This window comes from Cyprinodon tularosa, unplaced genomic scaffold (assembly GCF_016077235.1).
Source record: "Cyprinodon tularosa strain WSP-4 unplaced genomic scaffold, ASM1607723v1 ctg204, whole genome shotgun sequence".
Lineage (NCBI taxonomy): Eukaryota > Metazoa > Chordata > Actinopteri > Cyprinodontiformes > Cyprinodontidae > Cyprinodon > Cyprinodon tularosa.
In genome coordinates this window covers 708,140-716,236 of record NW_024038751.1, presented here as the reverse complement: position 1 = coordinate 716,236, position 8,097 = coordinate 708,140, and the positions used below count along the sequence as shown (strand labels likewise).

General features: G+C 36.0%; 1 long non-coding RNA gene across 1 annotated transcript; it reads left to right on the top strand.

Annotated features, from left to right (window-relative positions):
* Positions 1–4,024: 4,024 nt before the first annotated feature.
* On the top strand, positions 4,025–6,519 carry LOC119783428. Its single transcript, XR_005280791.1, has 4 exons — positions 4,025–4,089; positions 4,492–4,673; positions 4,779–4,898; positions 5,665–6,519. It is a non-coding gene; the product is annotated as an uncharacterized LOC119783428 (long non-coding RNA).
* The last annotated feature ends 1,578 nt before the right edge of the window (positions 6,520–8,097 follow it).

Below are 8,097 nucleotides of genomic sequence, written 5' to 3'. Positions count from 1 at the left end.
ATTATATTTATTATATTTTATCATTATATATAAAAATAACTGAAATGCTAGAACTGTAAATTTACAGTCATATTTTTATATTACTGTTTTTATATTTTTTTTTTACTATTTTTCAAGGCTGCACTTAAAAAAAATGAAATTGTCTAGAGAGCGGTTCTAAAAGAAATTTCTTTTTGTTTTACACTTATGTAAACAAAACGACAAATAAATCTGTCTAAGTCTATGCTGTTCCAATTTCTTTGTGTGACCTGTATGTGTCCCCTTTGAGCTCTTGGTGAAATTTTGTCTTGGGAAGGGTTATCACCGCTTCCTGTTTCCCTCACTTGTGGACGATGGCTCTTACTAGGGTTCACTGGAGTTACAAAGTCTTAAAAGTGTCAACGAGTGTAGTTCTCATTGGTTCTTAATTACTTTAGACTGGAGCCAGAATTTTTACTCAGATCTTTTAACCTTCTTCGTGTGGCAGTAAGGTTCTATGTATGAGTTTCATTGAGGTCTGAGTAATGAGGTTTGAGTGGGGAAAATCCACTAAAACCAGATGATTAAAAGCAGTCATTTCATCATTCAAAAACTGATGCAATTATTTTTAGCTGTAGAGAATATAATAGAACAAAACAGAATAGAATAGAAAATCCCTTTGTTGTCCCACAATGGGGAAATTCCGGTGATTAAAGCAGCAAAAAGATTATAGCAAAAGTGATCACACAAATGTGGAGCTTAGAAAAGCATATAAAATCACAAATTGAAGAGTTAAAAATAATAAAATACATACTGTACTGTACAGTGTATTTACAACATAAATACGGTGCATCTGGAAAATAAATAACCAATATACAGCTATGGACATCTTTACAGTAATGGCTATTTAAAAATAGCAGCAACATCAGAGATGATGGTGTTTTATTGAGGTCTGAGTAGTGAGGTTGGAGTGTAAGCTAGGGAAAAAATGCACCAAAACCAGCATATTAAACACTGATATTTCATCATTCAAAAAGTGATGCAATTATTTTTAGCAATGTAATGTTTTTATAATGTAAGGTATAAAAATGATGTTAATTTTAGGCATAGAGAACATAAAATTGGTGTTATTTTTTTATTCAATCTTTTTTTTTTTTATTTCTTCTATTTGGAATATTATGTTGAATATTTTACAACGGTAATTATGTTTTGATTGTAACTTTATTTTCCTGTAAGCAAAGTAAACTGTGATTTAAAGTGATGGATGCTGAGTACAAAACAACCTGTTAAAATATTTGACTATTACGCACATCTTTGACCTTTTAAGATCCATTGGGATTATCTTAAAACGTTAACTATTTCTATAGGGACACTTAATACATTTTCTATATATTTGGGGGTTTTATTACAGTTTCATTATTGTTACATTTCAATTAAAGATCATGACCATGCCCTGTATATTTAGAGTGGGACCACGGCCCATACTGGAGGCAGATTTAGTTCTCTTTTTGTTTTCTGTGTACTTTCAGTCACTTTAGGTTTCGTGTTTCTTTCCTCGGTGCAGGTAGTATATTCACTCTAAAATGTCTCCTGTGAAAGCTTCTTTCATCACATGTGTCCCACATGAAACTCTAAGTTTCATTCACTGTAAGCTGACACTGAGAGAGAAACACAATGACATCCTCTCCTTTTTTTGACTCTCAGATGCATCATAACTGCTATTTATTCAAATACAGGTATTAATGTGATAGTAAAAATATATCTAATATATATATATTTATAGAGATATTTAAAGAAACTGATGATTTTAGAATTATATTTAATTGTATTTCATTATAATAATTAATTTGAAATACCAGATTTGTAAATTCTTGTCATGTTAATCTGTCATAATGTCCTTTTTGCTTGTTTAGTGGTTTAAGTTGTAAGATGGATGAAAGACGTGAAAATAAACCCTTGAGACCACTCCTATTTGAAATGCAACTTCACTTAAGTCTTTTGTGTAAGTGTGCATGGGTGTGTTTTTGTGTGTTAGGTAATTTAGGCAAAGAGCAGGGAGTACTGTTGGAAAGATACTGTACCAGGAAGTGCAAAGTTAAGACAAGTCATCCAGTGTGCTGCCAGGTTTGCATTGCTGCCTGACGACAAAGAAAAAAAAGAATCTGGTTAAACTGGTTGGGCAACGGTAGGTATGGCAGAAAGAGAGATAGACAGGAAAGTATTTAAGCATTCAACTGTTGACTCATTGCTGCTGACAAGTTTTACTCTTTGTCTTGATGTGATTAAACACAAAGAATAAAGTAACTTTTATAATAATAAACTTTAAAATCATTATGTTTTAAATGCAAATAATTGAAGTCATGCGGCAGAGAAAACAAGTCTTCAGATGTGTCTAAACAAACAATAGAAGAAACAGGCGGTAGGCAGGATACAAGCAAGAAAAACAAGGATTGTTGTGCCCAAGATTTAAAAAGGTTTTGATAATAGATACTTTGTTTTTTTGGGTGGTGGGGGAGGTAAATATTTCCTTATATATCCAGAGGTGGGTATAGTATCCAAAGATTGTACATAAGTAAGAGTAGCACTACTTCATCATAATTTTACTCAAGTTAAAATGAGCCTTTAAAGAAATTACACAGCTAAAAAAGTATTTTGTAAGAAGGCCACTCAATACTGAATAACTGATGTTTTACCAATGATCAAAACAACTGGTTTAATATTTTACAAAATGAGGTAAATAAAAAAAGTATTAAGGTATATGGAAGTTGTGGTGTTTCAAAGAATAAGATAAATACAACTATAATATACAGTAAGTACAGGGTGAGTAATTTAGGTAGAATTAATGCTATTCAAAATAATTTTTTGAGTTATAAAACTAAAAAAAACAAGAGTTAAATTATGTAGGATTAAGTTAAATTACATTACACTGTTTTTTGCATTTGACCTCAACCTCCAAATGATAAGGCAGACTGAGCTGATGGAATGTAACTAGTGACTATCCGACTCTGTCTATATATAACTAACTGATAAAGATCACACTGAACACTGGATATGTGAGATTTATTCCATCCATTTCAACTAGCTAACTAAACTAACTAACTAAGTAACTGACTATCTAGTTAGCCAGCAACTTTTAGTCAGCTAACTAATTAATTAGTTGGATACCTAATTAACCAATCAGCTAACTAGCTACATAGTTAGCTGACAAACTAATTAGTTAGTCAACGAATTTACTTGCCAACCAACTAACTAACTAATTAGCTGGCTAACTAGTACCTGACTAATTAAATAACTAACTAACCAACTAACTAGTTAGCTAGCCAACCGACCAACGAACTAAGTACATAACAAGTTAGCTAACTAAATATCTAGTTAGTTGGCTACTAGGTAACTAAACAACTAGCTAACTAAATAAATAACTAGTAAGCTAACTAAATAACTGGAACTGTTCAAAGAATAAAAATTAGTTTCAGTAGCTGCTGACTAAGCTAAAAACGTCACTTTTAGAGGAGAGCATTGTTAACCAAAAGCTAGCTATCTAAAAATCTCTTGTTGGATCTAAAAATGGCGGCTCTATATATGAAATCTAATTTAAAAATAAATAAATAAATGAAAAGCCTAATAGATGTTTGACTATTAACACTGCTTTCTACGGAGCCCCCTAGGGGACATGGGGAATTTTTTTCTTTTGCGTTCCCTCGCAATACTTTTGCGTTCCCTCGCAATACTTTTGCGTTCCCTCGCAAAACCTTTTGCGTTACCTCGCAATAGGGCTTGGTCGTCGTGACCATGTTGACGGCGCACTTTACGGCTTCCTTAGACTATTGCCTGTGTTCTCCCTCTCAGCCGTGTTTTATTTCGTTTAATTTCACCGTAACTTGATTTCAACCATGGTAAACCGTTGCTGTATTGTGGGCTGTAACAGCGCATCACATGATCGCCGAGGGAAAAACCTACAAAATGGGATAACTTTCCACCGCTGTTCTGCCTGGAGGCGCAAACACGGAGACCAAGTTTCACAGATAACAAAGAGTCGTCGGCTAGCTTGGATCGCGGCTGTAAGACGACAGAACAGAACTTTCCACAGTATCCTGATGTCAATGCGAGTGTGTTCCCTGCATTTTCATTCTGGTAAGTTAAAGATGCACGGTTTTATTTTATAGCCTACAGTGTTTCCTTCCTTCATCCGTGGCACCACATACAAGCATGAACGCGCGCCCAGAGACTGTTGATATAGCATTTTCATCCTCGTTGGTTGATATAGCATTTTATCCTCTTTGGTAGAACACACTGCCAGTTCCTACAAGGACAGGGACATCCCTCTCCATTTTCAAAAAAAACCCTGAGGTTGACAGCTGTCATAGCACCACTTATAAATTTTGCTGATCCTAGCGCTTACCAGCCGTCTTGTAATGTAATGTAATCATATAATACAATTTAATAATGTGTATATTGAGGATCATTGATAACATTATGGTTCTATATGTGTTCAACACTGCTGCTGTGGATAATAATTTTAAATTGTGTCACCAGGAAAACCAGCAAATGAAATGTACACCTCGCATCCGGATTGGGCACCATCACTACACTTGGGCCACACTGAGATAAAGGCCACACAGACTGCACGCTATGAGAGACAGGAAAAGAGAAAACGGCAAAGGACTGACAGTACACCTGCGAGGATGAGACAGCTATTGATGACCTTGTTCCACCCGGTAAGCCTTACAGAGCCAGCAGATTCAACACCGTATGTTGCTTTTGTGGCTTTTTCAGCTGCATGATGCACATTTAGCTAAAAGATGTCCTTATTTTATCCATAGTGGAGACACCAGCACCAGCTGAGGATGGAGCTGAGCAGACACCGCTGACAGAATGTGACTTCTGTCAGCGCCGGCGTGCTGAAATCAACCGGCTGCTGGAGGAGAACAGGACCCTGAAACGTGAGCTTGGCCAGAGACTTCAAGCTTAACACTAGCTTTGTGACCATTCATTCAGTGAAAGGAATCTCAAATCTTCATCAAAACATTATTCAAAATATTAAAAAAAAATTTAAGAATAATTTGCTGAAATAGAAATCAGCATTTGTTTGATACTTAGTGTTAGAAAAAAAATGTGTCCTAACAGGTTTTCTGAACCATCTTCTAATCTAGTCTCCCCCAGCTGCTGGTAGAAACAAGATTTTTTTACCATCATTCAGAAACTGGATAGGTGTTACATCTGTATTTTGTTGAAAATCATTTATTGAACATTGTTATTAATAAAATTTTAAGGAATAGATTAAATAGTCAAAGATCCGCAAAATATAAAAAAATAAACAATAGTGCAGTGCTGTGGCCATTCAAGTTAACTCCTAGTTTGAATCAGAGTCTTTCAAAGTGAACTATTTAGAAAAATGAGTGCAGTATTGACTGCGGGTTATTAAATCTGACCTCATAAAACACTGTAACGGGTAACTTTGAGCTTAAATCATTCAGTCAGAGGTATTATGCAGGTTTAAATGTCCTGTGCTCATTTCATTTCTTTTTCTTTTAAGTGATATAACAATATAACAGCGTGGTTGTTATACTTTACTGTTGTATAACTGTGATTTATATGATATGTATACACATGCATGAGGGGTTGAGGTTAACGTTTGCTTTCCAGCATAGAATGAAATATAATGGTGTCCTTACCTGCATAATTTATGTCTATTTTTTTTCTCCTCAGGTCTTGCACTCTCAGCGCATTAATGAGACTCCCCTGAAGCCATGGGTCATCATTGCTGACGATGGGCAGGTTTGCTGTGCACACTGTACATGCATGGCTGGAATTGCAGAGGCATGTACACATGTTGGGGCTCTGCTGTTTAAGATTGAGGCAGCAGTCCGCATCCGTGGGAAAAAGACTGTGACAGATGTGCCAGCTTATTGGAAAATACCAGCAGGTATCAACAAAGTCAGCGGTGAAGTCGCCCACAAGATGGACTTCACTTCATCCAAAGTGCAGAGGATTGCTCTGGACAGAGTCATCGATGACAACATTCCCATGCCTGGCCTACGGACACGGGCCAGCAGACGCACTGCCCAAGCCACATTGGACGACTTATCGTCAATGTTCCCTGTTCTTCAGAACCATAGGTCAGTTTGTATGTCCACAGTGAAGCCCTACTTTCACAACTATGCTGCTCCTGTCCAGCCAGCTGTGATCCCAAAACCCCTGCAAGACCGTCTGCGCGACCCAAAGTTTGAAAATGCTCCACCAGCTGTCCTTCTCCAGCACTGTGAGACAGTGAAAGACATTGCAGCTGCATATTATTGCACGTCGTTATATTACAATACAATTATAGATTATATTATTGTATATCATGACATATTGCATCGCAGCCTTTATTTATACAATTTAAGAAATGCATATTGTTAAAAGTAATTATATAAGACATTGCACTAACATTGTTTTTTAATGTGTACTATAGTACCGGTAATAATTTGCACTACTTCAAATGTTATTGATATCTGTTATTACTTAATTTGATCTACCTCCAATTTTTATGTTTGTAATTGATGTTTCATAAATACGTATTTTTTATTACTTTGGATTTTTTTTTATACATAGACATTTTTTATAAAAAGCATAGTATTTTGTATTATTACATTGTATTGTTATATTTGCATATTATTGCACGTTGTTATATTATACAATTATAGATTATATTATTGTATATCAAGACATATTGCATCGCAGCCTTTATTTATACAATTTAAGTAATGCATATTATTATAAATACTTATATAAGAATTTGCACTAACAGTGTTTAACTGTTAATGTTTACTATAACTACAATTTGTATAATAATAATTTGCAATATCTCCACTTTCCATTTCTCCATTGATGTTTCATTAAGACTGACTTATTAATAGGATTGAACATTTTGTATAAATACATACTATGTTATTGTAAGTAATTGCACTGCATTTTCATCGCGTCCATTTTTTATTTGTAACCATTTACCTACAAGCATTCAAACTGCACTGCTCTGTTCTGCGCTGCACTGTGTTCTCAAGTTTCACTACTTGCAAATAAACACTGAAAAGGATCTGATCGTTTGAGACCTCTTGCTTTTGGGTATGGATGCAAAACACACCTATGGCTAAAAAACAACCCACTTGTTAAATGTTTGCTTAGAGTGTATTGTTGATACAAAGAAATTGTCAATTCCATATTGAGCATCAATCTTTTCTTTAATACAGTAATTCATAAACACCAGAATAAAGTGGTTGACTTTAAGGTGTGGAAGTCCAGTGTAGTATTTCACTTTGACGGTGTCTTCCTTCAGGAAATCTTCATCCATTTTTCTCTGGCCAAGCTCACGTTTCAGGGTCCTGTTCTCCTCCAGCAGCCGGTTGATTTCAGCACGCCGGCGGTGTCTGCTCAGCTCCATCCTCAGCTGGTGCTGGTGTCTCCACTATGGATAAAATAAGGACATCTTTTAGCTAAATGTGCATCATGCAGCTGAAAAAGCCACAAAAGCAACATACGGTGTTGAATCTGCTGGCTCTGTAAGGCTTACCGGGTGGAACAAGGTCATCAATAGCTGTCTCATCCTCGCAGGTGTACTGTCAGTCCTTTGCCGTTTTCTCTTTTCCTGTCTCTCATAGCGTGCAGTCTGTGTGGCCTTTATCTCAGTGTGGCCCAAGTGTAGTGATGGTGCCCAATCCGGATGCGAGGTGTACATTTCATTTGCTGGTTTTCCTGGTGACACAATTTAAAATTATTATCCACAGCAGCAGTGTTGAACACATATAGAACCATAATGTTATCAATGATCCTCAATATACACATTATTAAATTGTATTATATGATTACATTACATTACAAGACGGCTGGTAAGCGCTAGGATCAGCAAAATTTATAAGTGGTGCTATGACAGCTGTCAACCTCAGGGTTTTTTTTGAAAATGGAGAGGGATGTCCCTGTCCTTGTAGGAACTGGCAGTGTGTTCTACCAAAGAGGATAAAATGCTATATCAACCAACGAGGATGAAAATGCTATATCAACAGTCTCTGGGCGCGCGTTCATGCTTGTATGTGGTGCCACGGATGAAGGAAGGAAACACTGTAGGCTATAAAATAAAACCGTGCATCTTTAACTTACCAGAATGAA